This window comes from Lissotriton vulgaris, chromosome 1_1 (genome assembly GCF_964263255.1).
Source record: "Lissotriton vulgaris chromosome 1_1, aLisVul1.2, whole genome shotgun sequence".
NCBI lineage: Eukaryota > Metazoa > Chordata > Amphibia > Caudata > Salamandridae > Lissotriton > Lissotriton vulgaris.
In genome coordinates, this window is record NC_141685.1 from 285,019,271 (window position 1) to 285,036,595 (window position 17,325).

Sequence of the window (17,325 nt, forward strand, 5' to 3'; positions counted from 1 at the left end):
TCGGCCGTAAAGAATGCAATGATGAATTTATGTGAATTAAAAAGGGGGTTGAAACCGTATTAACCGTACCATTTGTATTAAAACATATGCTACAATTTGGCGTGGTTCTCAAGGGACATAGGAGAGACATGGCCACACAAAGGACTGGAACATCCAGTTATTTACATTGTTAATCATAGAGCACACACTCATAAAATACATATTACGAATAGAAACGATGTTGTTCATCTGTATATGTCCTGCAGAAAGATAGAAAATTGCTCGCAAAAAGAAGAAACTTCAAAAGTTTACATAAGCACATTGTTAACAGGTACCACATTAGTTTAAACAAGCCAATTGAGCATAGCTAGTATCCTGTTCATTTAGTCCCTGTCGGATCGTGTCCAAGCGGGTCATCCATTTGCTTTCTCTAACATTAAGGACAGAGGCGATATTCCCACCCCTTGGGCCCAAGGAGACTTTCTCAAGTACCACCCATTGGAGCTCTTCTACAGTGTGTCCCGCCCTTCTGTAGTGATCTACCAAAGGTGCCCCTGCCACTTCACACCTAATTCTGCTTTGGTGCTGGAGAATGCGTGCTTTTACCTTCTGCTGTGTTTGTCCTATATAGGCTAGGCCACATGGGCATGTGATGCAGTATATAACACAGTTGGTATTACAATTTGTGAATGTTTGAAGGTCTATTGTGAACTGTTTGTATTGGAACTGTTTGGTTTGTATGCAAAGTGGGCAAGCCTTGCAACTGCCTCATTTAAAATGACCAACCATGGCCGGTAAATTCCACATAGCATGAATCGATGGTGGTTCAGGAGTTTCAAGAAAAGAGCGTACAACATGATCTCCGATGCTCTTGGATTTCTTAAAGGAGTGCATCGGTAGTTGAGATTGTCCAATGTCATTGGCTACTAATGGCCAGTGCTTGTTAATTATTTTCCGTATGTTATTGCTTTGTGTGCAGTACGTAGTCACACAGATCATTCTTTCCATATGTTCGTATTTTTTATCTTGTGGTGTGAGGGTCAACCCTTTAAATATAACCCTCTCCCTGGATGGCCGCCCTTAGTGTCTCTGTGTTCCAGGGCCCTCTCGCTGGCTTGACGAGGCGGGCAGACCGGGTCTCCAGGGAACAGCGCCTCCTTGCGCCGAATCACTCACCCGGCGCTCCGCGCCCCCTTTGCGGGGACCTGCCGCCGTTCAAGCCCGTCGGAGGACAGGCGCTCTGTCAGTCAGGGCACCGGCCCTGGCCGCCCACCCCGGTACTGTGGGAGTGATTCTGTCGATTCCGGGGCCCCAGCACTCCCGGGCCAACCTCCGTAAGCCTGCCCCCGCGTCTCGCCTCGCCGGGCCGGTCTTCCCGAGTCGGGTCTCAGGCCGCCGCTATCTTGGGATTGGGCCGCAGCAGTCCCGGACGGCGCGCTGGCTCTCGTGGTTTCCGGCTGTTTCAGTGCTGCAGCTTAGGTTTAATGATCGCCCCCATTTTCACCGGGCCATAGGTATGCCCTGGGTGATCAAATCGGGGTCCTTGGACTTCGTTGAACGCCGTATCATGTTCAGCTCGCCGGAGCTATTGGGAGACTCGACCTATTCGGGCATGTTGTTGGCCACGCCCCCCTTGGCTGGGTAACCTTAAGACAAGACAGTAGAGAAATGATCACTACCATTCCATGCCTTTAGACTTTAGTCCGTGCATAAAGAGAACTTTCAGATGTACTGCAAACCGAAAGACACAAACAACCATGTGCAGCCACTGCTCGTAACAAATGTTTGTTAGAAGGCAGTCTAGAGCGCCAAACCTGTTAAGTGAATATTGTGGTTCGGGAATAGCTTACTCGCTTTTTCCGAAATTTGCGGGACTAAGAGCAAAGGAAAAAATTAAACAAACGCTAATAAACGTTTATATGTGTATAATTCCAGGTTTAATTAATAAATAGCACACCTCACATTAATATCATGTATCTAATCATAAGTAAAAATGGTACATACCACCTTACTGGTGTTACTTGACCTTACTGCGGCTTTCGACACCCTGTCCCCCACTATTGTTGTTAACCGACTCAGTGAGCTGGGAGTCAAGTGTTCTGCACTCAATCTTCTCGCTTCCTTTCTTGATCAACGGAAGCAAAGGGTCAAGCTAGGCGAGTATATGTCACCTGCTAAGGCCGAGAAGTGTGGGGTCCCCCAGGGCTCCTCACTGAGCCCGACGCTTTTTAACATTTACGTCGCCCCTCTCGCTAGGCTTATAAGATCCTTTGGGCTGGAAGTTCTCTCCTATGCCGACGACACGCAGATTATGGCTTCCATCTCCCAATCGGTGAGCCTAACCGCATATAATTTTAAAAACTGCATGGAGGCGGTCGCCGGATGGATGGTCAAGAACTTCCTTAAGTTGAATGGCGAGAAAACGGAGGTCCTTATCTTTGGGGGCAAAAGTGAGATCTGGTCTATGGATTGGTGGCCGTCTGTTCTTGGGGCCTATCCTATGCCGACATTTTCTGCCCGGAACCTTGGGATCATATTGGACACCTCCCTTTCTCTGGATAAGCAGGTCAGTAGGACTGTGTCCACTTGTTGCAATGCCCTGAGGATTTTAAGAAAGATCACTCATTATCTCTCCCCTGAGGCACGCAAACAGGTAGCAATAGCGGTCATTGCCTCCAGACTGGACTATTGCAATTCCCTTTATCTTGGCATTAGCAGTGGTCTCATCCAGCGCCTCCAGACCGTGCAGAATGCGGCTGCCCGGTTTGTTGCAGGTGCTCCTAAACGTTCCTCGGGCACCACCATCAGAAAAGACCTGCACTGGCTTCCCATGCAGGCAAGGATCAATTTCAAGGCTTTATGCCTTACTCATCGTGCTCTTAATGAATCTGGACCGGAGGCTAATCGTGCCCTGGTGGCCCATTATGTCCCCGGGAGAACACTCCGCTCTTCCAGCAAAAACTTGCTTGCTGTTCCCCGTATAGCCAAGGTCAGGTGGGGAGGCAGGTCCTTTCGCTTCCTTGCGCCCAGACTTTGGAATACGCTCCCTAATGACCTTATGGTGATCTCCTCTCACACTCAGTTCCGTAAGGCACTCAAGACTTGGCTATTCCAAGAAGCCTATCTCTAATTCCCCCTCCGGTTGATATTGAGCTCTCTGTTTACCATCCTCAGCGCCTTGATGCCCACGGGTTCAGTTGCGCTCTCTGTATACAAATTTCCATTAATAATAATAATAATACAGCCGTAACGGACACTTTAGCTGTATGTAATGCTCTGTCAGAGGGATTTGGTATGATTTCAGGAAAAATAGTCCCAACCCAGAGAAATGTTGGTTTAGTTCCTATTTTTCCTTTATTTGAAACATTGACCTAACAGTAGGGTATCGGAGCTCAGAAGTGACAGGAGGCTTGAAATGGGCAGTATTAGAGCCAGGCAATTCAGTGGTCCAGAACAAAGTATCTTGGGGACTGTATAGAACAACGTACATATTCTTCACTCTTCGCCGGAAGCACTTTCAAGGTGATTAGTACTAGAGTCATTTGTTTAAAACCTTTAGTACCCGCTGTATACATCTTTGTTGCTTTCAAGCACGGTTGTAGTGTAGGTACTATTTCATTTGCCTAGCTTTCCTTTCCGAACTTCTTTTACTTTTATTGTCATAATCTCAGTGGGTTTATGAATCCTTTGGTGGGGACTTCTGTTATTATATTAATGAAGGGATTTCATGTTTCTGGTGTTAACTTTCTTGCTGGATTGACTTTGATCGTTTATTGTTGGGGATCTTGCTTTCAGAGTTGCATTGTGATCAGAAAAAAATGCTTTAAAAATAGCAAGTGGTACTCTGTCTCATGCTCCTGCTCCTCATGCATTCTGTCAGTATTGTACGTGTCTGAAGTGTTGGCCCACAACTGCTTTTCCTTGCTGAAACCGGATACTGCTTTTGGTTATTTTGACCTCTGTTGGGCCTGCACAAAACCCTGCTGTACTGGTGATATATTTGCTGATGTGTTCCATGCGATTACACTGGGTGCATTTATCACTTACCTTAATTTTGAGTTATTCATTTTGCGGTGATTAACATCGGAGCCTATATTTTCAATTAATTTAGGTTAATAAATTCAGGTCTTTTGGCAAGTAAGTTTAAAAAAAATCGTGCTAAGGTATATATTTATTTTTCTACTTTTTTTAATTAAATCTTATTCTTTTCACGGTGGATGCCCTTTGTACCATTTTTTTAAATAACCTTTTCTATTCCCTTTGCCACCATCAACCTAATATATTTTTCCATCCTGATGTTTTTGTTCCCAAAAGATTTATTTTTCTGGGACTTTTGTCTAGATTTGTTTTGTATCCCAGTGTTCATTTTTAGATTTTTATCACCCCACCCACTGACTTTTTGACATTCTGTGTAGATGAGACAGCAGGTATTTCCAGCCTTTAGTTGGACCAAATCTTGAATATGTGGTAATGGTAAAGGTCCTTTTGAAGAGATCCTATACTTAGGTTCTATCCTTATGGTTCATTATGTATGTTTTTTTTTGTTACTGAACTTGCAAGTGTGGCACCAGAATGAAACCTACACTTTGAAGTTGACGGACCGACAGTGATGGAGTCCAGGATCGTCTGAAGCAAAAGAGTTGTTTTGTAAGGACTAAATTTAAACTGCATTACTTCAGGGGTTCATTCCAAGACTAGCAAAAAGCCAGAATGGGTAACATGAAGAATAAGCAATAAATTAAAAAGATACCTTATGGTTACCCTGCATTCATTTTGAACCCATGTTCCGTACTGCACAACTGGCAGGTTCAGCCTTGTTACAATTATCAATTCAAACCTTATACTCTAGCAGCTTGTAAGGAGCAAAATAGATATGTAGCTTTTATTTTAAATCGCTCTACATTAGAAGCAAGAGATTTCCATACCATTAAGTCATGCTGTTTGTTTATAGGTATGAATCTGGAGGACCCTATGATAAGTGCATTTTATTTGCATGGGTGGGTTGGCTTGGACGCTCAACATGGCAGATAATTAATTCTCCAGTTCCGCCAATGCAAAATCTTAATCTTGTAATTATCCCCCGTGGAGGCACCATTGGACCAGAGGCTGCCTTGTACTTTGCTGCCTCGTACTTTGCTGCCTCCAGTCACAGGGGAGCTGCAGTTTTGAAGAACTGGAGGGCTGGCTTCCTCTGTAGGCTGACTTTACCTTGTGGTAGTGAAGACCCGCAATTCCAGGGCCCGGAGAGTAGTTGGTCAGACTATGGCAGAGAGCACTATTCAAGTTTTATTCAAGTTTTTTTATTAGTTCTCTACTGAGAACAACACATTTTAAAATGCATTTGTTATATAACATTAATAGGTTACTCGTTTTAGTAGAGTTTTTAAAAAGTCTTGAAACAATTGAACAAATTATAACACACAAATTCATCGGGTGGTGATTTAAGAAGCAAAATAAGGCCTTGCACTGAAGTTTTTATTACGTCTAGTTCAAAAAGGTTTAACATACCAGTGTCTTTCCTTCCTCTGTATCTGCACTGAATCTGCTCTGCACCTCGCGACCATCGTTGCGGCTGTGCTAAGGGCCTCTTGCTGGGACCCGACCGGCCAGACTGAGTAGTATTGGTGGGGCCTGGCTGTTAGACCATTTGAACTGCCATGGCTGCACTACACCCTGGGATCCTGTACTTGATGTCCTCCTCGCCGAGGCCCCAGAGGATGACTGCAGCAGGTAAGTGAGGACTGGGGGCCCAGCGGTAAGGGGGGACGCAATACTTCGGTGTCCTGGAGATTTTTGTGCTGTGACAAACCCCTGTGGACACCAGATACTAGGGAGGCCATCTAACTGGACACTCGGGCAGCTCCATCAGCTTCCGCACCTTGAACTGTTTGTTATGTTAATGCTCCGTCCTTTTGGGACATCGACAGAAAGGACTCGTGTGTGGATGAGCACCGGCACCAACTATGTGGACTGCCTCTGACCCAGAGAGGGACCATGTAGACTAACTTAATGGGCAATACAGAGACCATTTGCTTCCTCTTCTGCTTCTCCATCCCACTCTGTGGGCTCGACAGGGGGGAAGCCATGAAGCCCCATGGGACAGCATGGTGTGCTTTGAATCACTTGAACCTGACTACAGCCTGACACTTAGGAAACACCCCCGGCATCTGCAAGCAGACTTCATCGGAAGGCCTATATTAAAAGCTCTGTGTATGTTGCATAAACCTTTGGCTTCATGCAGGCATGGCTGTGCAATCAATTTCTGCACTGCTGCCTCCATCAGGCCCAGTGGCTCTTGAGTGGCTCCATGCACACAGATGGTCTGGACTACATTCCTCCACAAGCACTATCTGCATCTGCTTTCCGGGCGACTGAGCTACCTGCGCTGTAGACGTGATTCTTCTGGCCCTGGAGGTGTCTGCAAGAGGGCGTAGGTCATCCCCCCTGTGGCTGCTGTTGAAGCCCTTGTATGATTGCAACATCATGGGTAAGCTCTGCAGCTCTGCATCTCAGGCAACCAGAGCTGTGGAAGTTTTGAAGGGCCTGTCCTTCAGGAACAGTCGGGTGAGCCACCTCCAGGGAAGCCTTCAAAAAGTTTGAGACTATTCTTGCCGCCATCTATTCTTGCTGCTGTCAAACTGACCAATGTTTCTTGACCAAGAGAGCGCACAGCCTTCTGGCATGGCGGCTCGTACCCCTGGTTGCAAAGCTGCTTCACTACAGGTTTCAGGATGCTATCTGGCACTGCTAGAAATTAATAATAGCAGTGTCCTGCTCTTCCCAGACTACACTCTGGTGGTACAGCGCAAATATGCTTCTTTTCCTAGAGTAAAATGTAAGCTATGAGAACTGAACCTTATATACTCTCTACTTATCCCTGCAGAACTCTGTGAGGTTGCTGCACACAAATCAAAATTTTTAGACCCTACAGAGGCATGGGACTAGGTGGAGCGACAGGCAACTACTGACAAATCATCTGATCCAGTGAGAGTTGCAAGGCCTAAATGGGGACGTCAACGAGATGAGATGATCTAACCAGAGATCGAATTACGCCACTGCTGATGGTCAGCACGCTTGGCTTAATAAATGGATAGCGACAGACGTTAGAACCTGAAAGCGGAGCATCCCAATGCAACTAGGACTCTGTGCACCCAGAAAGGATTGCATCAACGACCGACGAGTCTTCCGCATCTCAAGCCTGCTGATGACTTGGTGTAGGATTCCTGTGCTGTATGTTCCTCTGAAGGCACCAGGGAATACTCATCCTCTAGAGTCCGGAGATTCAGTTAATGTCCACTGGTGGAGGTGGTTAATTTTGTCTGGTAATGCTCCTGCCCAGTGCTTTCGCATATGCCCTATTGAACCCACCACTGCTTACCTCCTGCTGCAGAAGGCAACTGTATTCCTAGTGTATTGTAAACTGGTGCCCTCCCACTAACAAAGACTGGGCCGCCTTTCTACCTCAGACCTGTGCCAGCCTTGCCCTATATAATATATATATATTTTTTTTGAAGACCAATGGTCCCAAACTTTATTTAGTTTCACAGATGAGTTAAACAGCAGTCACACAGTGTCATAACAATAAACCACTTCTACAAGCGGTACTCGGCAGTCAGTACAGAATGACATGGCAATTAAATACGAGTGAAAATAAACAGTAGCCAGTGGTAATGCATTAGTTCACAAGCAGCGGTGCTAGGAAATGTCTCGTGCCGCAGCGCTTGCGGCTCATGGCACTGCGCTAGGACCAGGGTGCTGTAAGAAATCCGACAGTCATTGCATTGAGTTATGTTCCCTGTTCAGTACAGTAGCGAGCTGGAGCAGGATCATATCCCCCGTCGTCACATGGATCGCTGGGCTTCCGCTGCCTGTACATGAAAACACCCAGTTGCCATTGTATGATACGGAAACAGGGAGGGGGGTGTCTAGCATTAGCGCGTGTACAAAATCAACAGTCTCTGTGTCAACCAAAAGGTATAACTGGGAATTAAAAGAGGAGGGGGAGGGAGAAACATTTCAACAACTGCTGGACTAGTGCATGTGCGTGTGGTAGTGTGTCTTGAATCCTAGCCGTGTGTGGTGCACCCTGTACGGGCTGCGCAGGGGCGGGGGTGATCGAGGATGTGGTGTCGCTGCGGGCGGGGGGGGAGGAGGCAGCGGGGGGGGGAAGGGCAGTGGTGGGGGGCGGCAGGGGACATCGCTCGGTGTGCAAGAGCTCGGTAGTCGGGGCTGGCGGCGGGGGGGAATGAGGGGGGGGGAGGGGGGGCAGCAGTGGGGGGGGAAGGGGGGGGGACGCGGTAGTGGGGGGGGCAAATTCCGTGACCTATATGGACAGCAAGCAACAGGGCCCCTTCTATTCCGCGTCAGGTTGGCATTCTATACCGGCCCGGGCGCATGCCCTGTGGTACGCGATCAGGGTAGCGTCCCAGTCTTGGGCGATCGGGTATTTCCGTAGGCCAGTGGTCTCCTCTCTGTGTAGTGACACACTCTCCGCACTGGCCCAGTTGCCAAAAGAGCGACGCCAGTCTGCAGGGCGCGGTGGGTTGGCGTTTTTCCACCGTTTCGTAATGAGGCGTTTAGCCGTAATGAGGCCTAAGTCCCAAAAGCGTGCCCGCAGCTTGGTCTGCTTGGTTCTCCTGTAGAGCCCCAGTAGGCATACTTCCCACGTCTTGGGGAGAGTTTCGCCCGAGGCCGCCGTCAGCGTGTCAGTGACCGCTGACCAGTACGAGGCGAGGTGGGCGCAGTTCCAGAGTGCGTGCAGGAAGTCTGAGTCTAGGAGGCCGCATCTGGGACATGCCGACGAAGTGAGTCCGAAGTAGCGATTCAGTTTGTCAGGAGACAAATATGCTCGATGAATGATATAATATTGGATGGTTTTAAATCGCGCGTTTCGGGGAACATTTCTAGCGCCCGCTAATATTGCGGTCCATTGTTTGTCCGTCCAGTCGGAGCCTCGGTCGGTCGTCCACTTCCCCCTCAGCCTTTGGGAGGAGAATTGAGTATGGGTGTGTAGTGCCTGTGCCAGCCAGTGCACTATATGAGACCCATTGCCCATCACGTGCAGGTACTGGATGAGAAGATGAGTGGGCGGTTCTTGGCTCATGTCACCCCATGCCTTCGTCAGTTCATGTAGGAGTCCGGCGTGTGCCAGGAATTGACCCACTGGCAGCTCGGTGTCTGCGGTCAGGGTCTCGAAGGGCAGCAGCACTCCGTCGCTATATAGGCCGCTCAGGTCGTCCAGGTCTGCCGCCGTCCAGCTGCGTAGCGCAGTCGAGGAAAGCATGCTAGTGCCCAAGGGAGTTCCCAGTAGTGGCAGGTTCGGAGCGTAGGGCACTGTACCTTTGGTAAGTCTGAGGGCCCGCGCAAAGCACCGCTTCGCGATCGCCACATGGACTTGTGTGGGGTGTCGCCCCTGCGTTAGGGGGTGGAAGAGTGTGATCACCTGCACGGGGGACAGAGCGGTATCAGCCGTGGCCGTGTCTATCAGGTTCTTGCCGCTCAGCCAGTAAGCGACCCATTGTAGCTGGGCTGCTAAGTAATATAGCTCCTGGTTGGGGACGGCTAAGCCTCCAGCGTCCGTGGCCGCATATAGAGTCTTTAACGCTACCCGTGGTCTCCCCTTGTTCCAAATAAGGCGCCTGGTGAGAGTTTCCAGCCCTCTGAATATGCGCGCTGGCACATACACTGGCAGGTTAGCATAATAATAGAGGAGCTGGGGGAGCATTATCATTTTGGTCAGTGCCACTCTGGCCGGCACATTCAGCGGGAGGGAGTTCCAGAACGTGACCTGGGCCGTGAGTGAGGATATAGCCCTCACCAGGTTACCCTCCAGGAGATCCACGGGGTCTCGATATATCAAGATCCCTAGGTACCTGAATACCGTTGGGTGCCATCGGAGCGTCTCCCCCATCATGCGCACCTCACATTGAGGCATCTCGCTACTCAATGCGTAGGTGCCCGATTTGGCCCAGTTAACGCGGAGCCCCAACATATCTCCGAATGTACGGAAGATGTCCGCGATTGCCTCAGGTATGCATGTGAGATCTCTGACATACAGTAGTAGATCATCGGCATATAGAGACACCGAGTGTATGCCGTCCGCTAGTGGGATGCCCCATGTGGCGCCGGAGGTGCGGAGCAGTTCCGCCAATGGCTCCATCGCCAGGGCGAATATCATAGGGGAGAGGGGGCAGCCCTGTCTGGTACCCCGCCCAATGCAGATCCTGTCGGAAAACAACCGCCCAGTCCGGACACGCACTTCGGGCGCCTGATAGAGGAGCCCCACCATCTGGATATAGGCTTCGCCGAGTTCGTATTTCTCAAGGACTCGGAGGAGATACGGCCATTCCACCGAGTCGAACGCTTTTTCCAGATCGAGCACGATGCACCCTGAACGCGGCCAGGTAGGGGTTGCATACCGTTGGATCTTAAAAAACCGGCGTAGGTTGTAGGACGTGCTCCGGGTGGGCACAAAGCCATTTTGATCAGCGTGCACCAGCGTGGGGGCCAGCGGTGCAAGTCTCCGGGCGAGCGTCGCGGCTAATATTTTATAATCGGTATTGAGGAGTGCCAATGGTCTGTATGAGCCAAGTTCGGTCGCCTCCCTACCTGGTTTCAGCAGAGAGACCACGTTAGCTTCGTTTAGGGACGCTGGGAGCTCAGCATCTTCCAATGCCGCCTTATACATTCTCAGCAGTTCTGGTATTAGCACCAGTGAGTAGGCTTTGTAGAACTCTGCCGGGAGCCCGTCAGGGCCCGGCGCTTTGCTATTGGAAAGGGAGAAAATCACGTCCCGTAGTTCCTCACCGGTGATTGCAGCACCCAGCTCCGCCTGGTGGGCAGCAGTAGCTGTTGGGAGCTGCAGGGTCGTTAGATAGTCCACGATCTCCACCACGGTGGCCTGCAGCCGTGTGTTAAACAGGGACTTGTAATGTGACGTGAACGCCTCGTGGATCTGTGTCTGGGTGTAGACCTCGACGCCTTGGGACGTACGGATCGACAGGACCGGCGCAGACTGCGTGTCCTGCCGTATCCGCCACGACAGCAGTCTGCCAGGTTTGTCCCCCGCGTTGTGAGTGCGCGCGGAGTGGGCCGCGAAGTTAATGTTCTTTAGGCGCTCCATCAACGCAGCGTGATCTGCCCTGGTCGAGATCAGCTGGGAATCATCGCCTCCCGTCGCCTCCCGTTCTTTATCCAGTAGCGCCTCCTCCACCCTTATCAGATCCCTCTCCACCTGGCCTCGTAGGCCCGCCTGAACACTGAGGCAGCCTCCCCGGGTGACCGCCTTGAAGGCATCCCACTCAAGTCTCGGGGAGGAGGTCGAGTCGGTGTTGTCTTCAAAATATTGAATGATTCTCCTGGACATCTCCTTCCGGAATGGCGGGTCGAGTAGGAGGTCCGGCTGTAAGCGCCATGTGGGTACGGACGGACGTGGGCGCCGCCATCCATAGACCAGTGTGTGCGGGTTATGGTCAGAGTGCGTCCGTCCCAGATAGTCAGCGTCAGTCACGGAGGAAATCAGGTCGCGGGACAGCATGTATCGGTCCAACCTAACATGCAGAGAATGGGCTCCCGAGTAATAGGAATACACCCGGGCGGTGGGATTCCTGACTCGCCAGGCATCGTGCAGGTTCCATTGCGTCGCCCAATCGGTTAGGGCCCTGGAAGTCGCTTGCGCTGGGGCGATCGCTGCTGGGGGGGACGAGCGGTCAAGGGAAACATCTAGTACGCAGTTGTAATCCCCGCCCACCATCAAGGGTACGTCTGGCCAGGGCGCAATTACTGCCGACAAGCGCGTGAAGAATTTCCCCTGTTCCACATTGGGTGCGTATATGGAGGCTATGACAATTTGCTGTCCGTCTAGTCTGCCCTGTATGAAGACGTAGCGTCCCTCGGTGTCGCTATTGCTGTGTGTTAGTGCGAATGGAACCCCAGGTCTGACCCAGATCAGGGTCCCCCGCGCGAACGCTGAAAAGGTCGTGGCGTATATCTGCCCCCTCCACCTACGGCGAAGTGCGGCCACCTCAGCGGCGACTAGGTGTGTCTCCTGCAGTAGTGCAATCTGGACCTGATGTCGCCTAAGGTATGAGTACACCTGGTATCTACGTGAGGGTGTGTGCATGCCCCTGACATTCCAGGTACAGAATTTAACCGTAGCCATCACAGTATGCATCGCGCTCAAGCACCCAGCCCCCCCCCCCCCCCCCCCCCAACCCCAGCCCACCCCACCCACACAGCGGCCGCGGACAGTGGCTATTGTTACCCCTCGCCCACTCCCACAGTCCCAGGGATGCACGTTGTAACATTGCAATGTCCACACTAGTCTCAAAAGGAAGAACTTTAACAGAAACATAATACCAAAAGGGCAACAACAGAACGAGTCGCCGCCCAAACGCTCTATCGAGCTTAATCAATCCGTGAGTTCAATGGGGGGATGACGAAGTTCAGCACGTGAGTAAAGCAAGTGAGTTCAAGTCGCCAAGAGAGCTGTGGCAGCTCCCCTCCACGGGCAGTATGTCTAGGGGCACCAAATGTCAGTGGCAGTGTCCGCAGACAAGTCAGGGTTCCCAATGTCGCTGGTCTCGGATAGTCCACCCCTGGGGGGGGGATCCCATCTGCCACTTCCACAGGGGGGGCCACTCACCTCTAGGGGTCCGTCCACCCCACCAGATGCTTGCTCCCAGTGACGTGTCAATGGGACCGCTGCAACCCCTCTCTCTGTGTCACGGCGGGCCGTGCCGGGCCGGTAGGTGGGGGGGATCAGGAGTGGAGCTCAGATCACGGAGATGGGGCTGTATGTAGCTGCCGTGGGTCTCAGAAGTGCTGTTGTGGACTCCCGGACAGGTCAGCCTTAAAATTAATATTATTATTATTAGGGGCATTTGTATAGCGCCTGGTGTACGCCTACAGGCGTGTCCCCGCGCTATAAAAGTGGGGTAAGCAGTCAACAGCAAGCGCAGCCGGCTACCGTCTGAATAGGTAGGTCTTAAGTTTCCTTCTAAACACGGATTCTGATGACTCCAGGTGTATCTCAGACGGAAGGTCATTCCAATGCTTCGGTGCCAGGAATCTGAACGACCTTCCCCCCCCATACGCGCTTTCCTAATTCTAGGAATTTTCAGGAGGCCTGTACAGGAGGAGCGCAGAGTCCTTGTGGGTTCATACCTGGTCACCAGACTCTGAAGCGGGGCAGGGGCTTTGCCACCCAGAATCCGGTGACATGTGGCAAGGGCTTTGAATTCCACCCTACTCCTCACAGGGAGCCAGTGCAGAGCCTGAAGTGCTGCCCTAGATGAAGATCTTCTTGGTAGCCTCAAGATAAGGCGAGCGGCAGCATTTTGCAGTACCTGTAGGCGATTGAGAGCCTTTCCCGTGGCCCCCAGATACAGCAAATTGCCGTAATCTAGGCGTGAGGTGACTAAGGCATGCACCAACGTCAGACGAGCGGAAGTGGGCAGGAAATCCAAGACCTTTCTCAGAGTTCTTAGGACTCCAAAGCATGTCCCCACCACACGACCAATCTGGGATTCAAAGGCAAGGTTGGCATCTAGCCACATCCCAAGATTCCTGGCTTCCTGGCAGGGAACCGGTGTCTCTCCGAGGCAGGATGGCCACCACGCTGACGTCCACACAGACGGACATCCCCCCACCACGAGCACCTCGGTTTTACTGCCATTAAGTTTCAGGCAGTTGGCGGACATCCAGGCGGACATCCAGGCTGCAAGTGACCAAACTGCCCCAGGATGCCAATCGCAATGCCCAGGCCTGGGCTAGGTTGAGGAGGGTCGTTTATGCTATCAGATCCGATGTTTGGGGTGTGACATCCGGCAAGCCCTCAGTGTTTAAGTCATCTGGCAGTCCGTACATGAAATCGTCGTCCTCGCTCCCGCATGATCTTGGGCTTGCGTTGGAGATCAGGATGGGCGATTGTGAACCACTGATCTCAGCCGTTCTCCGGATGCCCTCTCGATGTTCAATCAGTATTTGCTCTGGGGTGGGTCCGATTGCCCTATATAATATAGTACATGTTTATAATATATAGTTTAGATGGGGGCATTTGCTCTTGGTGTTCTAGCAGAGGAGTTACCTACTGGGGTATACCACTCCGAGATAGAACTCAATTTCTCTATATGTGGATGACATCTTGTTAAACATCAGCAACGTGGCTGAAATCTCTAATATTCTAAACACCTTCGCTTAAGTCTCAGGTCTCCATGTTAATTGGCAGAATTCTTGTCTCTTTCCTCTTCGTGCCAGAGGAGAGGAATGTTGGCGGAATTCGGCAGAGGGACACTCTTATGCCAACCCTCTACGTTCCGCTATGCCTGAGACAGCATACATCATTATGAGAGTCACTTGTTTGATAGAAACCTCGCCAAAACTGTGACCTCGATCTGTAGCCAGATTGCATTCGGGAAAACACATCCTTTTTAGGTCTCGGCGTCAACGCGCGAAAGCGCGTCTCCGCCGAGATCTTTTGTCAGCGACTATCATTCCCAGGAGACAGTCCTGGCCACGCGCATCCTTCCAGGCGATTTGTAACTGGAACGCGCGCTGTGGCCAGGCGCTGTCTCCTGGGAAGCGCAAGCACCACACACGCATGCGCATACACACACACACAAGCGCCCATGCACGCACATACATACATACAGAGACACCACCCCTGACTCATACACACACGCGCGCACACACACAAGTGCACCGAGGCCCCCCTCCCCCACCCGCCGTCACCGTCGCAGACACACATACACACACACACGAGCATACACACACACACACGAGCATACACACACGTGCACCAATCCCGCTCCAGCCTTTAGGAACTTACCTTACCTCAGCACGCGGCGCCCAACCTCCTGCTGGCGCGGCCCCGGGGCTCTACACCGCTCACAGGAGCCCCGGGCCGCGAGACGCAACGACTCCGCCTGCCTCCTCTTCAGTTCCGGTCTGAACGTGGCCCCGCCCCCGTCACTGGCGACCGTGCCTGACTTCCGGGGCGGCCGCGATACGTGCCTAAACAATAGCGATGCGGGCCACTTCATCTTTGGATTTTCATCCTAATCCTCTGGGGGCAAACATACATACAACTGCCCAACTATTTCCAAAAACGTACCCTAACAAAATGACAGATCTATTGGCTTTACCAGTGCATATTTTGTAATCCTTGCGTATTATTCAGAAAATACATATTTTTACTGTTTCTTACAAACGTGTTTTGACCTTCAAGTTATGCTAACTTTAATGATGCTTTAAATGTTTGTTGCATAATATATCCCTCACAAATCTCTGAAGAGTTCTGTGCTCCGCTATGTTAGCAAGTAGGCTCAAATACCTTCCAAGTGGCCTGGTTTCGCTGATAGGGAGCTCTGTTGCAGCTCACATAAAGACAGTGACCTCTCACTGCCTTGGCCTTCGTGTCGGAGTACCTACTTTTATTAAGCATTTTACGTTGCTTTTATATTGCACATGCTCAAAAATAGAAAGTTAAGTGGATTCCTGTTTGTCGAACAGCTGGTTTCTCTGTGTGCATATTTTTGCTACCTACATCCACTGGGCATGATCCTCGCCCTCGAAATCTCTGATTAAGCGTGGAACTTGCCACTCAATGTTTGCACTGGCACTGCCTTTATTGTCCTTTCTGTAGTCTGTGAAAATTCTGGAATGCGGAAAAAAACCTTCACTAGTTTTTTTTTTAACATACTAGTTGTTTATCTTTTGTTGCATGTCTTTCTACTACTGTTCCACTAGGATTTGGAAGTAGCTCTGCCTTTGGAAGCAACACCACAGGCGGCTCCTCATTTGGATATGGAACTGCAGCTAAGCCCTCTGGAAGTCTTAGTGCAGGTTTGTATACAAAAACTTATTTTCCCTGAGGATGGCGCTGTCTGAACTATCCACCGTTTCTGTTTTATGACATTCGCGTCTTCGCTTCCCTCGGATTCTAACAGGGAGGTGTCCGCTTTCTGTATTTTTAGTGGTGAGTGGTGAGGGCAGAGTGGTGAGGGCAGAGTGGTGAGGGCAGAGTGGTGAGGGCAGAGTGGTGAGGGCAGAGTGGTGAGGGCAGAGTGGTGAGGGCAGAGTGGTGAGGGCAGAGTGGCGAGTGCGCAGAGTGGCGAGTGCGCAGAGTGGCGAGTGCGCAGAGTGGCGAGTGCGCAGAGTGGCGAGTGCGCAGAGTGGCGAGTGCGCAGAGTGGCGAGTGCGGCAGTTGTCGCCCAGTGCACATCAGCTGGCTGCATGCTGAAGTTGTGCAGCCAGGTAATATAGTTCCATGTCTGGGAGCCCCAGCCCCCGTCTTCCATGTCTAGCTTAAGAACACTGAGCCCTCTCCATGTCCTTTTTCCAGCTCATAGTAGAGTGATTAACGGGCTGTCCAGCTGCTTAATCGTGCCGCTTGTTATCTCGCATTGTGCATTCTGCAGCGATTCGAGGCACCTAGGAAGAACCACCATTTTTCCTATTGCGTTCCGATCAATGACACAGTGGTAATTTATTCCAAAAGGCCACCAAGGCCTGCAGACCCACCAGCCCCTGAACCATGTTATAGGCATATTGTTTCTCTTCTGTGCTTGCGGTTTGTGTACCCAGGTATCAGACACTGTCTAACTCCCATCGCCCCGCTATACTCTGCAGCAACACTCTTGACCTTCTAGTCAGTCCAGCCAACTGGAACGCTAGAGATTTGTCAGGATTCACTTTCAGACCTGAGTTTCTCCCAAATGTAATCAATTCTTTTAGCAGCTTAGGCACTGGCTCCTCGGTTTTTTGTAAATAGAGGAGTGCATCATCCATGTACAGTGAAACTGTATGCACCATGGCTCCTACTCGATATAACCCCTCTCCCCCCCCCCAACACAGTGCACAGGTGTACTGCCGAAGGCTCTAAGGGTAGCATAAACAAAGCTGAGAGTGGACAGCACTGCCAGGCCTCCCTCTTGATATCCCATCATCTTGAGATATACCTACCCAATCCTGCCCGGGTAACTGGTTGCATATGTAGCAGTGATGCCCAGCTTAAGAATTTCGGGCCGAACCCCATTTTGCGTACGGTCGCCTGCATGTAAGCCCAGACAACCATATTGAATGCCTTTTTAATATCTAAGGCAACCAGGGCTATGTCTGTTTCAGATTTCCGAACTGAGTGAAAAAGATTTATAAGTCTATGGATCTTCATAAGCGTGCTCCTAGAGTGAATAAACCCACATTGGTCCTCGTGTATCAGTGAACCTATGACTCCAGGTAGCATGTTGGCTAGAATTTTAGACAACACCTTCAAATCTATGTTAATCATTGACAGCGGGCGATAAGATCCTAGCTTCGTGTGGTCTTGGCCAGCATTGATTGATCAGT

The 17,325-nt window shown here is 50.7% G+C and overlaps 1 protein-coding gene across 4 annotated transcripts in view; it reads left to right on the top strand.

The window, feature by feature from the left end:
- ERI3 (ERI1 exoribonuclease family member 3) overlaps positions 1-17,325 on the top strand; it is a 1,639,940-nt gene that overhangs the window by 31,660 nt on the left and 1,590,955 nt on the right. Inside the window, exon 1 of one of the 4 annotated variants that reach the window (XM_086952321.1) lies at positions 15,732-15,822. The exons of the other annotated variants lie outside the window; for them this stretch is intronic. The gene's annotated coding sequence lies outside the window, so the exon portion shown is untranslated. Of the gene's footprint in view, positions 1-15,731; positions 15,823-17,325 lie in introns of those variants that run through there. 4 annotated transcript variants of the gene reach the window in all.